Source organism: Haemaphysalis longicornis, unplaced genomic scaffold (assembly GCF_048455015.1).
Source record: "Haemaphysalis longicornis isolate Haplotype H1 unplaced genomic scaffold, Haemaphysalis longicornis Haplotype H1 scaffold_41, whole genome shotgun sequence".
Taxonomy (NCBI): Eukaryota; Metazoa; Arthropoda; class Arachnida; order Ixodida; family Ixodidae; genus Haemaphysalis; species Haemaphysalis longicornis.
The window spans coordinates 1,888,174-1,903,711 of NW_027526365.1; the positions used below are offsets into that span (position 1 = coordinate 1,888,174).

Here is a 15,538-nt window from a genome sequence, read left to right on the forward strand (position 1 = left end):
TACTTTAAAGTACGTATTAGGAACTGCACATTTCCAAACAGGTTTCCTAAAAAATAACACAAGGTTCTTGAAGCACACGTAAGCTAAATTCTCAAGCAGTGATTTGTGACAGTATTATTGTGTACGGATTGTGAAGTTGTTTTGTTTCATGGTATACCTTAAGCCTTGGTTCCTTTATGTAGTTAAAAAAAAAATACAGGACATTATTCATAGTAGGCTCATGAAGTACTTCAATGCCCAGTAAAGTTTTAACGTTACTACGGTCTTCAAAACATTCTCCGTTTGCCTCACCAGCACCTACACTGTTCATGTTCAGGATCCAGGCGCAATTTATGTGGCATAAGCAAGATCTAACTATTTTCAAATCGGCCTGGGGGCCCTGCAGATGTACCAGTACCGCCGAAATCGCCAAATATTTTAGAGAAAACTTCCGAAAATTTCTAAAATTATCGCATATAGCAGATCTTGATTACAAGTTACTTATCATAATCTATAAGTTCACTGTGAAGCTCTACGTAATTAGAAATAGCCATACTGCTGTCAACATCCATTGTCCTATCAGAGCATTGTTGTTACAAAAACGGCTGGATCTCGTATGCTGTTGGATCCATTCTGAAAACAAATTTCACCGCGTTGGTGTGGCAAAACTCCGTTCCACTAAGCCTCCAACCAATTGTTCTACCAATTCCCTCTATTTACATTATTTTAAGCATTATATGTGTAGACTCCACCAAGTATGCCTTTTTGCTCAACTGCCGTGCATTACACGCTTGCAAATTTTTCCCAGTGTCTATTCATGCTTACGTCGTTTTTTTGTGTGTGGCTTTTTGTGTTCAATTTCTGATAGAGATGTCTCAGATCCATATTTCTGAATTTATTGGTTTCTTTTATAAACTTTAATTTTTCTATTCACATTTTCATTGTTCCATCTTCTGTGCTCCCTTCATGTATTATATTCATGCTGCCTTCATGTATAGTATTATAACGATCAACTGGATTGACTCCATCAATAATCCATTTTTGTGGGAATGCAGGGATGATTTTGTCAAGGTTTGGAAAGGTGTTTCAGTTCAACTCTATAATTCTTTCTTAGTTTGAGCTCGGTTTTGGTGATCATGCATACTACGCATATTTCTGATTTACTAAGTAGGGTTTTGTAATTTTCGTTTCATTTTTGCATTTGTGCCTTTTAAAAACTTGTTCGAGTGATTATTTTCATTTATGCCAGTATGACAATTAATGTGCTAACTCCGCGATATTTGCACATTAGTGCACATGCCGGCGTTACACGGTTGCGGCTCAGCGTTGCTCGGCAAACAATACTATGCACTAAAGGCAACCTGACGATGCACTTTTCATCACGCTCTGATATAAAAAATAAATTTACAAAATACCTTTGTATGCTCAATAGCCTCGAGAGAGCACAGATGTTTGAGATAGGCACAGAGGCAGTGGATATGGTAAGCGAATATATCCAATTAGACCATGTAGTGGCCCTCAATCCCAGTCATGAGGCAGAGATAATTATAAGGATAAGAATAGGGTGGAGTACATTCCGCAGGCATTCCCAGATGACGAATTGCAGCCTACCATTGTCCGTGAAGAGGAAAGTGTGTAACAGCTGCATCTTACCGGTACTCACCTACGGGGCAGAAACTTGGAGGCCTCACTAAAAGGGTTCAACTTCAATTGGGGACGACTTAGCGAGCACGTGGAACGGAAGATGATGCGTGTAACGTTAAGGGAGAAGAAAAGACCGGAGTGGGTCAGGGAACAAACACGTGTTAAGGATATTAAGGATATTACTAAGAATTAAGAAGACATGGGTGTGCTCAGGGCATAAAATGCGAAGGCAAGATAACCGTTGGTCATTAAGGGTAATAAAACGGATCCCTATAGGAGGCGAGCCTGGCTGGGGGCGGCAGGAAGTTAGATACGCAGATGAGATCAAACAATTTGCGGGGATAAATTGGTCGCACTTAGCACAGGACCGGGATATAAGGAGATCTATAGGGGAGGCTTTTGCCCTGCAGTGGGGGTACAATTGCTGATTATGATAATGATGAATATGATGATTATGATGATTGCGTCAGTCTGTTACCTGAATGTCCCGTGAGTCTCAGGACACTCCCTTTTTATTGGCGCGTTGCCTACGTCCGCATTGTGACGGCTCGCGCCATCTAAGGTCAGCGGATGAGCACCAATGCCGAACAGTCAAACCCGGAGGCTTGAAATGTATAGCGACCGCAGTGAGCTCCCTTATTCTACCTCAGCGAGCACCGTGTGGCGCATACGCAGGCGGACGCTAGCTGCCACCCCATGCCGGGATTGGCCAGACGCCCACAGGTGTTGGCCTCAGGGAGTAGGTGTGTAGGGCATTGTGATATTTTATATCGTGGTAGCCCACGTAATAAACCCCTGTGCTTTAAAAGCTATCATTTCCATTTAGAGTGACTGACGTACACGCGCGGCGAGAGCCATGGCTTGGTCGAACCCTTTATGGGCATTTTCTCCGCAGTTCGGTGCTGCGCAAGAAAAGCGAGAATAACAACTAACGTGGAAACGTGGGCGCGTCGGTACATGATCTAATAGAACAGCGCAAAAGTGAAACAAGGACAGAAGCAGGACGACACGTAAGTACAAAAAATGACCTCTCACGCGAAATTGGGGGATCAGAACCAATTCTAATCCTTGGTGAAGCATGTGCCAGGCTCGCCTCTATAAGGTTGTCTGAAAAATAGCTACAATTTCTACGCATACACAAATGACTCACAGATTAGACGGTAATCGATTTGTTGTGATTCATTTGCAATAAAACCAGTTTGAAGTTCAATAGAGTCCGTGCCGTCCTCTCTCTATTCTTTTTTTCATCTTTTGCGCTGGTATTTGTTAGGGAGTAACGATGGTGCGTTATTCCATTCCTAATGCTGGGCCACTATGGAGTAGCGTAGTCTAGCAGTTAGGATATGCCCACAGTGTGTGTGTATGTATGTATGTATGTGTGTGTGTATGTATGTGTGCCTGTACGTACATATGAGTGCACGTATGTATGTATGTATGTATGTATGTATGATGTATGTGTGTATTTTGTCGGGGGAGGACGTCATGGCGTTGGTACAGTACAGAGTTGAGAGAGGAGCAGGCAGCGATACCAGATGTCTAGGTGCTTTCTATCACAGCACGCTATCATCCCGCTACAAGCAATGCGTATTGTACTTCCCCTTCTTCCACCAGCAACCTTGCAGATGCACTTGTCATCTGGCGCGTTTTAATTCTCTTGCGCGATATTCCGTTTCGTGATAGGTACACCCCAAGAATTTCCGGTGCAATGCAGAAAGTTAAACGAGTTGGCATACCGCTAGCCACCCCTGCCCCGACATAACAGATACCACACCACCCTCATGTAAAAACAAATGCGCATAACTGAGCCCAAAGAACATTTTACATGAAAGAAATTGTCGCAGCTTGCCCAAGCTTGGTGCAAGGCTGGAGAGAAACAGCACAGCTGGTGGCCCCCCTGTTTGCGTCGGAGCCCTGGCTGTTGCATTTCGCAAGGATTTCCGAATTTCAACGGAAAGCTCTCCACAACTGGCAGGCCGGGATCGTTTTGTCCCCAGCCTTTCATGTCGCTCCCAAAGCGGACCGCGTTAGCGCGCGCTAGAACCCGCGGCAACCGTCTTCGCGAACTCGGCGTCGGTAGCGCGAACTCCGCTGCTGTGCTCCCCACTTCAGGCGTAACCGCACATGAAGTGGCGAGAAGAACAGCCCCCGAAAGATCACGCCACGAACGCCAGGAAGAGTGTCCTCGCTGATCGAGCTGGCGGACGCCGCCCGATCGACGTTTTTTTTTTGCGAGCTCCTCAAGTTGCGCAAGCCCACGCAATTGCCTGGACGACGCCGGGCGCTTTTTGCAAGGCGCACTCTCACGTGCGCTCGGTATTTTTGGTGTGTTTTTTGGTAACGCTAAACATTTGAACGAAAATTTGACGAAGCTATGTTGTTAGAATCACGGGTTTTCGCAAATAAATTGCACTGCGGGGGCTCCAACCCAGGTTGTCGCTCCAAAACCTGCGGTTATACACGAAGGCTATACAGAGACCGCAGTGCGGGCGTCTTCTGTTATTTTTCAAATCAACAGAATTAGGTTTTGAAGAAAACTAGTAGATGGCGCGGGCTGCGTGCAGGGATTGGCCGGTTCGTGCCCACAGTTGAAAATAATTCCGCTTTTCTACCGTGTACGTGTCTTTCTGGCTTTGGAAGCTCTTGGCGCAAACTCAACACCTGGGCCATCGTCATTCCGTGGGTGACTACTACTTCCACTACAATCACTCTCCTGCATCAAAGGTACGCCATCTTGGCGACCTAAGCTGTCGGATCGCCAAAAAGTACGGACCAGTGTCTTAAACGTTGAACATGCACAATGTCACCCCCACGATGACGAATGTTCGAAGTTGGAGCCACTGGTTTTCCGAGCTGGTGGACGGCGATGCTCATTGGATAATCCTACATCGGCCGGGGTATTTTGCTACAAATTTCATCAACATTTTAGAAAGGGAAGTGATGTGCACAGTGTAGGGGGGATTCGTGGCGGGTGTCGCAGTTTTTTGTACCGGATGTTCCGGGGGCTGTTGTGAAAATACGATTACAGTGAAGTGACACGAACGAGTCACGGCCACTCGGTCTCCTCAGTGGCCGTGGATGGGTCGTGGGAATGTGCAGAATTGCGGAACACACCCAGGAAGGTCTGCCGGAGTACGCACAGCGTGTTTCGGTGCATGATTTTTTTACACCTCCAGTCTCCTCATTGTGATCGCAGCTCAACGATACAGCTAGGAAAAGTTTCTAACTTAGTTTCACAAAAGGTTTCTGCATGAAAGTAAATATTTTCTATTTTTTTTCGACTACACAGAAGCCGCTTAATTTGTTCTGCTCTTTGCGTATTTCCCAACTGGTTGCGCTTTTCACAGAGCAAAAAATTTACTTTCTTATTTAGCGCTTGTCAATTGCATTGTACGTGCGTATTGGACGCTGAAGAATTAGCAGAACAAGAATCGTCACCCAGCAAATGAACGCTTAAGTTTTTGTGGATTTCAATTTAGTAATCAGTGCGAAGCTAGCGTTTGTCAATGAGTAAAGAATTCTTGATTTCGCTCAAAACAATGTCAAAGGGAGGCGTCTTAGCGTCATTCAGATTAGCCCAAGCGACGAAGAAGATGTAACTGCCCCGCTGTGATTCGTCTTGCTGGTAATGCCAGAATATACCGAGCACTTGAGTTCAAGTAGTGCACTAAACACTACATGATGGTCACCAGCTGTAAATAGGCCTAGGAGCTACCGACGTCGTCTAATAGATCTCATAGGTTTCAAAAAGACGTACACTCTAGCGATTCCTTGCATTTTTAGACGAAGGAAAGTTCTATGATTGATAATGGCGAAATGTCGCAGTGGCTGATTTTTTTTTTTTTTTTTGCATTTCAAAGCGAAGTTGGTTTCCGTGTGCTTAGGAATCTCTCCATGCCCTTTATACTGTTGCCTCGGCAGTGGCGGCGTCGCTCGGGCATCCCAGTTTATGCACGTTGGAGCAATGACCAACACTCACTCTAATGAGCCGGATGCTTAGATGTCCCATCCACAGCTGAAGGTTCTGGAGCTCGCCCGATTTATCCGCCATTCCGTGGCGGCCGCTTTTATGATGGAGGCAAAATTGAAAACGACTGTGTGTTCGATATTTCAGCCCACGTTAAAGATCCCTACGTGGTGAAAATTAAGCCGGAGCCCTCCGCTACGGCGCGCCTCGTCGCGTGTGTAGCTTCGGCGCGTTAAACCCCTCAATCAACCAATCAATGTATCCACCGTGGATGTATTGCTCATCTTTATCAAAGCAATGCCAGTCCTTCAGATGTAGATCTTTAAGAAGAACTGAATGAGCACGGCGGTACCTAACAAAGGGAATAGGGGGTTTAACAGCGAAGCTGTGTAGCAAATCGTAGTGTTTCCTGTCCGCAGTTAGAAATACCAAGAAAAGGCCGAGTGCGCGCACGTGAGCGCGTGCCTCGCGGCGACCGCCCGGCAGTTTAAAAACCAAGAAAATCCCGAGCGCTCGTGTGTGCGTGCCTAGCGGTGGCTTCCCGGCGTCCCCGCCGCACATTTCGCAATCCAAGCATACCCAGTAAGAGAGATTGGCCAAGATTTGCAAAAAAAAAAAAAAAAACTCCAGCGTTCGCCATAATGGGGGCAACACTTGCTCGGAACGAAAGAGACACGTCATAGCGTACGCCCCTCCAAGATGATGGCCAATGATTATCGCTTCCAAAGAATGAAGAAAGGTCACACTTATAGCAACGATGATGGAGTAAATGTCGTTGCGGCAGCAAAGAAGATTAAAATCGGCTGCAATCGGGGACTTGAACGCGGGTGATGGTCGTGGAGGTCGCGTACAGCTTCGCTACCTTCGATTCTTACGCGTTAGTGTGGGCTTCCTCCATTTTTTTTTGTCTTCATGGACGGGTCGGGGTGGCCTGAAGTCCCCCTCGGTAACGTCACAAGAGTTTCACATGCTCACCGAGCCTGGTATCCATTTGCCCAATGGGAGTTAGCTATTGGCTTGACCGTTCCGACTGTTTCGTGGGTGTTTTCGGTAGTTTCGCTTTTCTGCTTTTCGGAGCTGGCGTATTATAAACTCAGACGGCAATTAGGAGATTGGTGAAGGATCTTTCCCCAGATGTCAACGACGACGTGAACGGAAAACGAAGTCAGCGGAAGACGAAGTGAACGAAACGAAACTGAGACCGAAATAAAATGAAACAATAATTTCATTTCGTCTCACCCGTCCCTACGAAATAATTCTGATTATATTTGCTTTTTACTCCCATATTTATTATTTCAGTACTTAGCTAAATAGCTGCCGCTTACAAGCCATGGTAAATCTCCCCCCTCTGAGAGCGTCTGAGAGCACGAACCACTCCATTTAGGAGAAGAAGATATGAGTAGAATGGCAAAGCAATGAAAAGCTTGCTTACTTCGTGAGTGCCTTCAGGCATGCCCAAGAAAATTATCGTAAGCAAGAATTCTAAAAGATGTGCAAATGATACCGAGAGGACTCACCTGCTCTCAATGCATATTTCCGCTGTTCTCGAGGCCCTGTTGTATATTTTAATGCCTTTTTCACCAAGACTCAATCGCGCCATGCTTGAAAGTCAATTTCAATGAAGCTTTCATGAGAATGCCACATTAACTTGACTGTTTCAATTCAATAGTAGACAAATTCAAACTTATCACTCCAATATTGCTGGATTGTACGACGTAAGTTTTAATTTCATGCGGCCATAAACTTCGCCTAGTTGACATATAGAATATATCATATAATAGCTATGACCACGTTGCATTTATGTCCGGTAACTAACTCCCCCTTGTTTCTCAATTTCGCTTTAGGTGGGTCTGGCTCATTACGAAAAAAACGCCTCAATTATGCGCTCACGTAGGCATTCAAAGCGGGCAAGTTGCTCTGGTAACGCGCGATAAGGGCTCTACCGCCGTTGTCAGCCGATTGCGCAGCTTGTGAGAGAGCGGAATAACAGTTGTGGAAGCGGTGTCGGCGGTGGCGAGGAGCGCCACAATGGCGCCGAGTATATCGGCTTCACCACAATAAATACTGTGTGGAGGGGGGTTATACATATAGTGCTTCGCAGTAAAAAAAAACAGCAGATCTTAATAGAATGAGAAGCAATCACGTCAGCTCTCCGAAGACAGCCTAATCTATGTCACGCAATATAAAGACGCCACCGGCCGCTGTGGCTCAGTGGCTAGGTCATTGTGCTGCTGAGCCGAAGGACGCGGTTTTGACTCCCGGCCGTGGAGGCCGGGGTCATGTGGCCAAAATTTATCCGGAGACCTCCACTACGGCGCGCCTCATTGCCTGTGTTGCGGCGACGCGTCAAAACTTCAAAATCAATATACAGACGTGTCGCTGACCCCTCGCCACCCTCCCCCTTCCCACAAAAATGCTTCTAACAGTCTTTGTGCTGTCTGGTACTCTCTAAGAGGGCGGTGGTTATGTGTGTATGCACCCAAAAGCCCTATATTTGGCCTCATCATGGCAAAAAGAGCAAGCTTTTATTTATTTCTTAGTTTTATTTATTTATTTATTTATCTATTTATATCTTTTTATTTATTTATTTATTTATTTATTTATGTATTTAGCTGGTTATTTAGTTAGTTAGTTAGTTAGTTAGTTAGAAAAGCCTTACAGCCTCTAGATGGAGCATGTAGTAAGGAGGGCTATACAAAGAAGACGAACTTGGGCACATATAGCCAACAGATGGGAAAGGGAAACTACATCAAGCAAGATTATAACAACATCATTATACATCTCCTAAGAAAAAATAACCGGACAAATTTATAAACAAGCAAAAGAGAGCAAAATTCAAGGATGGAATCAACAGAGATACAAAACAATAGTTATGAAGTATGTTGGAAGCACAAATACGAAACAACAATATTAGGAAAAATGCGCATGTGGTTAGTTGTTCGCGGAATCTGTCAAAGGTTGATGTAGAAGCCATAGCGTCAGGAAGATTCTTCCAATGAGATATGGCACGAGGTAGAGCCGAAGAATTCAATGCAAGCGTTTTACTATGGATACGTTTGAAGCTGAATTGATTGTTAAACGCGACGACATGCGTAAAGGTGGTTCGAGGGGGAGTGAGGATGGGTTATCACTATGGATGTATTTGTGAAACAGACACGGAAGAGCGACCACGCGACGGATTTGTAATGGTTGTAAGAGAATGTCAAGTTTTATCTGTGTGATACTTGAATTGCGATTATAGTTGCGAGAAATAAAACGGGTGGCTCTGTTTTGGATGAATTTAAACTGAATAAGTAAATTTGATGAGCTGACCATACAGTACAGGAAAATTACAGCTGCGGGTGGATGAATGTATAGTTGGCCAACTTACGCATGGCTATTGGTGCGATCCTCAGGTTACGGCGCAGGTATCCTGATGTTTTAGATGCTTTTGCGCAGATTGAAGCAATGTGAGGGGACTAGGAAATTGTCGAAGTGAAATTGACGCCTAAGTATTTGTTGGTAGTGGCTCGAGATATTGCTGCGTCATTTATACAGTCAGTGAAATCAGCGTGAGCATACTTACGAAAAAAAGAGATTATTTTGCACTTTGTTGAGTTAAAGATTATTTGCTGAGTTCTCCACCAGGAATAAATGTGGTCAAGGTGTTTTTGCAACATAATGTGATCGTGGGCAGTGTTAATGACATGATAAATGATACAGTCATCGGCGAAAGGCTGCACGCATGATGAAATCTTATTTCACAAATCGTTAATCTACCGGGGAAAAAAACCAGAAGTGCAGAAAATGGTACACGCAAAGATCAAGCAGAAAAGCGTACAACGGATGGCAGAAATACGGACGAAGGACAAAAGCGCTACCAAAATGTTTTGAACCATGTCACATTACTAAGCTCAAAAAACGAGATAGATCAAAAATTCTCGATTGATGAGGAGAGGAAACTTTTAGAAGGAGAGCACGCGTTGGCGCATATTCATCGACTGATTAGTGAGAAGTTTAGGGCAATAGTGGTAGGGAAGCCTGCACCGATAACATCAGCGCCACAGAAGACTGCGGAAAGGGAAATAAGTTTGAGCAACCTTGATCGGAAAAAAGCAGAGCAAAAGGTTCCCCCCAGACAGCAGTGGGCCCAGACGTAATACCAATGCAACTGATAAACATGCTTGGACCTAAAAGTAACGAATCGTTTATGAGGGCAATAGATAAGGGGATACAACCAAACAAATACAAGAGGACTGGCTAGAAAGCAGGATGAATTTAATATACAGGGTGTCCCAGCTATCATGCACCAAGATTTAAAAAAGAGCAATGGCGTTACTCGAAGAAAACCTAGTGCGTAATGTTTGCAGTACTGTGGATAAGCGGACAGTAATTTTTTCGTTAATGATATTTAACTAATTAATTGTCATTAATTATCTAACCCGAGAATTACAGTCCTAATCACTGAAGTGTCAATGAGACACTTGTAGGTACCCACGAGGGGCATCTAACTGCGGTATTTTCAGCAACGAACTAATTGCGTACTAAGTTATTCTGACTGATAAAAAAAACCCGCGAAATATGTAAAATACCACGTGACGGCGCCTCCGCGCGCTTTTGCGCGCCTCGTAAAGCAATGCCCTCAAACAGGCTGCCTCTGAGTTAGCCAGAATGTAATAAACAAAAGAAAGAAAGAAGGCTTCGCAACCGAGTTTGTGCCTTATCTGCACACGCGCCCCGCGAATCTTGCTGTTGCTGGTCCTTCCATGCATGCCTTTATCAAGGTGATGCGCTGTCTCTTGGGGCGGGTGACAGGCGAAGCAGTTGCTTTCAATTAGCTTGTTTGGGGACGCTGCTTTACAATGCGCGCGGAGGCGCCGTCACGTGGTATTTTTCATATTTCGCGGGTTTTCTTTATCAGTCAGAATAAATGAGTACGCAATTAGTTCGACGCTGAAAATACCGCAGTTAGATGCCCCTCGTAGGTACCTACAAGTGCCTCATTGATACTTCAGTGATTAGGACTGTAATTCTCGAGTTAGATCATTAATTATAATTAATAAGTTAAATATAATTAACGGAAAAATTACTGTCCGCTTCTCCACAGTACTGCAAACATGGCGCACTAGGTTTTCTTCAAGTAACGCCATTGCTCTTTTTTTTAATCTTGGTGCATGATAGCTGGGACACCCTGTATAAAGGCAGAGGTGACAAAGCCAGTATTGATTCGTACAGACCACTCACAGTAACGTCAGTTGTGTATAGATTCGTAAAGCAGGCGATAAATTCAGAAATTCAAGCATGGATGTAAGAAAATGAAATACTTGAGGAACTGAAGAATGGATTTAGACGAACCAGGCGACTGGATGACAATTTCTTCGTCGTAACGCGATGCATTGAAAATGCGAAAGCACAGAATAGACCATTATGGATTACGTTTTTGCACATTAAAGGGGCATATGACAACGAATACAGAGAACGGCTGTGGAAAATGCTGAAACTCCAGGAATTAGATGACGAGTTAATACAGTTCCTTAAAGTAATCTATAAAGACAATAGAGTGGACCTTGCATGGGAAGGACAGTAATGCTCCCAGCAGGTCAACATCTATCGGGGATTGAAACAGGAATGCCCTTTGAGCCCAATACTGTTCATGCTTTACATGGAAGGGTTGGAAAAGAAAGTGGAAGAAAGTAGAGTAGGGTTTAGCCTAATCCATATGCTGCAAGGCGAAGTGGTACAACAGCGTATTCCGGGAATGTTATACGCAGACGACATTGTTCGTTTAGCTGATAACCAGACCGATATGCAAGGGCTAATAAATATTAGTGGCCAGGAAGCCACCAATCTCGGGTTAAATTTTAGTGCAGAAAAATCAGGAATAGTGGTTTTCAACAACGCTACCACTGACCCAGTGTCTATCCAGCAAGGCAAATTACCTAGAGTGAAGGAATATCAATATCTGGGAGTGTAAATAAACGAAGGGGATAACTACTTAAGAACTCACGAGGAGCAAGTTAAGGTTAAGGGAAAGCGAAACGGAGCTATAATGAAGCATAGGGCTGTGTGGGTGAATAACAAATATGAAGTAGAAAGAGGAATGTGGAAAGGAGTAATGGTTCCGGGTCTCACATTTGCGAACGCTGCACTCTGCTCAAAATCAGACGTTCTTTCCGGCCTTCAAGTGAACCAGAGAACATTAGGACGTTTGGCCTTAGGCGCGCATAGAAAAACCACTAACGAAGCAGTACAGGGGGATATGGGCTGGGCGTCGTTCGAAGTTAGAGAAGCACAGAGTAAAATACGTTTTGAGATGAGGTTGAGAGCAATGGATCAACGAAGATGGGCAGCTAAAGTTTTTAGGTACCTATACTTGAAAAGCGTGGACACGCAGTGGTTAAGGAAGACTAGAAGGCTAACGATAAAATACGGAAACACCAGTGGTGAATCCAAAACAGCCAAGGTAACTAAAAAAGAGGCAAGGCAGATTGAAACGAATAAATGGAGAGAAAAAATGGAAGCTAAAACGTCGTTAGAGATGTACAGGGCTGACAAATTGAACATCAGAAAGGGAAATTTCTACGATACTTTTTAGGGCAGTGCTTTGCTTTTTGAGGCTAGAGCAGGTTTCTTGCGAACTAAGAGCATTGTGGGGAAGTATTCACAAAATGATGGGGTATGCGTGGTTTGCGGAAAAGAAACAGAACCTATGCGGCACATTGTGTTAGAATGTGCGGCTATCCATCCAAATCTACATGAGGGAAATATTCGGCTTCCAGAAGCCCTAGGATTTAAGTGGTAGCACAGACGAAGTTAACTTCAAGGCTGTCGAGCGGTCTGAAAGAAAATTAGAATGCTGGTGGACGAAAAGCAGAAAGGGGAATATTGCCTAGGACAGTCACCACCTGTAACAGAAAAAAAAGTGTTTTGTTTCTAATAAGCTTTTTGTGCCTGCCCTAAGCAGCGCTAGTATTGAACCAAGAGTGTAAAACATACGTATATAAGTACTTTTTGGTAAGATGACATGTCGTCACCCCGCTACAAAGGGAAAACCAATATCAATCATCATCATCATCAATCATCATCATATAATAAAACAGTAATGGCCCAACAATGCCTTGAGGTACCCCAGATGTGACGTCAGTTATTGTTGAAGAAGAATCATTAGCCGTGGTAAATCGTTGGCGAAGCAACAAGAAGTTGCGCAACCACGATAAAGATAAGGAATCTATACGGAGAGCTGATCATTTGGAAATCAGGCGACAGTGAGCTACACGATGTTCCTCGCCTGGGAAAAGTCGAGGAATATGCCGTCCATTTTTTGGTTAATATTTAAGTTGAAACTTAACTCGGAGAAAAATTCAAGCAACTGGGTGTCACAAGACAAACTCTTTCTGAAGCCATGCTGATTTTTGTAAAACTACTTATTTTTATCGAGGTGTCTGAATTTGTGCGATGCGATGATGTGCTCAAGTAACTTTCAGTAGATGCATGTTAATGAAATGGTCGGTAGTTCTCACGTGAGGTTTTATTAGGATCTTTAAATACGGGAATGACTTTAGCTATTTTCCAATCTGTTGGTATCCGGCCTCAAATTAAAGACTGCTTGAAATGATGAAATAATATTTGACTAACGACTCGTACTGTGTTTTTTGGTGTCTTCGTGTTGATCTTATCAATACCACTAGAAGTGGATACTTTTGAATTATTAACGAGAGCACCGATGCCTTCAGGGATGATTTCTATTTCTTCCATTAAAGGGTAATCAAGGTCGGTAGCAATGGGCACATTGTAGCGATCTTCCCTGGTGAAAATAGATGTGAGAAACGAATTGAATTCGGATACGCACTGTTTGTCAGTGAGGGAAGTGTCGTTGTCTTCAAACAAAGAGATTTTATTGTCATCAACGCGAAGTGAAATTGTTCGCCAAAATTCTCCATTGTTGTTTTTCAAAATAGAGGGACGATCCTGTGTAACGTACTTGTTTATTTACCTGTCCAACTCAAGCTTATATACTTTCAGGAGGTCCGTGTATTTTTTCTATGAAGATGCGCAAGGTGCATTTTTTGCGTTCTTGTACAATCGCTTCTTTTTATTCCTCAACGTTCAAAGATTTTTGTGACACCATCGGTTAGTTTTATGCTTACTAATAGTAATTAAAGGTACGTATTTATCGACTAACGTGCACAATATATCCTTAAAAAGGAGCCAGTAGGATTTGACAGAACGGACGTTAAATGTGCGGAGAAATACTTCATTCAGGAAGACATCCAAATCAATGTTCATGCCATCGTAATTTGCTCTGCTACAATCGCGAAATTTTTTGTTACTGAATCCTGTTTCCGGAGTAGGAATTTCCACGGTCAACTGGATTAGCTTGTGATTACTAAATCCACCCAGGAAAGACAACGGTCCTATGGTTTGAGGTGCAGTAGTTAAAAATAATTCTGAAACATTAGAGCCTCGGCTTGGTTGGTCTGCAATTTGAATGAAATTGAAGTCCTGAGTCCAATTTAGGAAACCCGCGAGCTGCAAAAATAGATGACAACAAGAGCCAATCAATTTGCGGGTAATTGAAGTCATCAAGAAGGTAAACTTCTTATCGGCGGAATGTATTAAAAGTTTGGTTAAGAATTTCAGGCAAGTCATCAATAAATGAAGGGAAGCATCGCGGGACGGTAGCAAGCACCACTTAAGATGTCACTAGTTGAGGGCATGTAAGAGGCCCAGACTATTTCGATGGGTGACTCAGTTTGGACGATGACGGATGAAATTGCTTTTTGACAGCAAGAAAGACGCAACCACCCCTTTTTTGGTGGCGATCCCGTCGATACAGATTATATTTATCCGGAAGAATGTCCCTATTGCTTATTTTCTCGTGTAACCATGTCTCGGTTAATGGCAAAATATCAGCGTCACTGTCCGCAAGAAAAGAACAGGTATAACCTTGCTTAGGCAGCAGGCTGCGGATGTTAGTGAATGATAATTTCAAAGCACGAGTAGTAGAACGTGTCCGAGGTTGTGTGGGGACATGCGAACATGTTCTCTTTAGCTATCGTGTTGATAACTCAACAGTGTCAGAATCAGGATTGTACACGGAAGTTTCTTTGCCTATGCGCAGTTTGTCAACTGACAATTAAATTTTTTGTCTGTTTTCGCAGACTCGACCAGTGAGCGCCTTGCTAGTCCGGTAGATGGTGAAAAATTCTCGCCAATTGACATGATTGACCATTTAAGTTTAAAGGCGGATGAAAGAACTTTCTGCTTAACTTTGTAGAAGGTGAATTTAGCTTGACCTCTGTTTATCGGAGAAAAAACGGCCAACCCTTTGCACTCGTTCGAATTGACTGCTTGTGGTAAGCACCTCAAGTTTGATAGGGCGAAGTTTGATAATTTTTTTCTGCTGATGCAGCCCAATCTTCGTTTTCTTCATCATCAATCCCATAGAACAGTCGGTTAGAACGTTGTGGTCTATTTTTTGCGTCATCACAATTTACGGCATCTGCCTGCAACTGATTTCGTATTGTTTGTAAAACTTTCAGAGGAGTGCCTTCTACTAAGTGTTCTGAGAGGTGACAGTAGCTTCGAGCGCATCAACCCTTTCAGTGGTGGGATATATGGTGGGATTGGACGTTTCAACGAAAATATTTGTGGCCCCAGGCCGACACGTCTTGTGTCACCATTAGCATTCTTATTCGTCTCTTCCCCTAAGCCGACTACTCTATCCGCAACTTTAATGCCTCTGCTGCCCGGCGGCTTTCAAATGACAGTTGAATGCTCCGTTGGACGTTCACCATACTTGCAATGGGGCAATCAATAAACAATTGGTTGGAAGACCTTGAAGGTCCTCGAAATGGCCGTGTATAGCGCAGATATTAGAGACCTAACGCTACCGTTTTAATACATATAGGCCGACCACCTGCCAGGTGAAGGATTCCGCTACAGATTTTTCCCCCTTCCGCTTCTCTTTGC

The 15,538-nt window shown here is 43.8% G+C and overlaps 1 protein-coding gene across 2 annotated transcripts in view; it reads left to right on the plus strand.

Annotated features, from left to right (window-relative positions):
• Positions 1 to 15,538, plus strand: part of LOC144137592 (death-associated inhibitor of apoptosis 2-like) — a 103,543-nt gene that overhangs the window by 16,562 nt on the left and 71,443 nt on the right. The window lies entirely within an intron of this gene.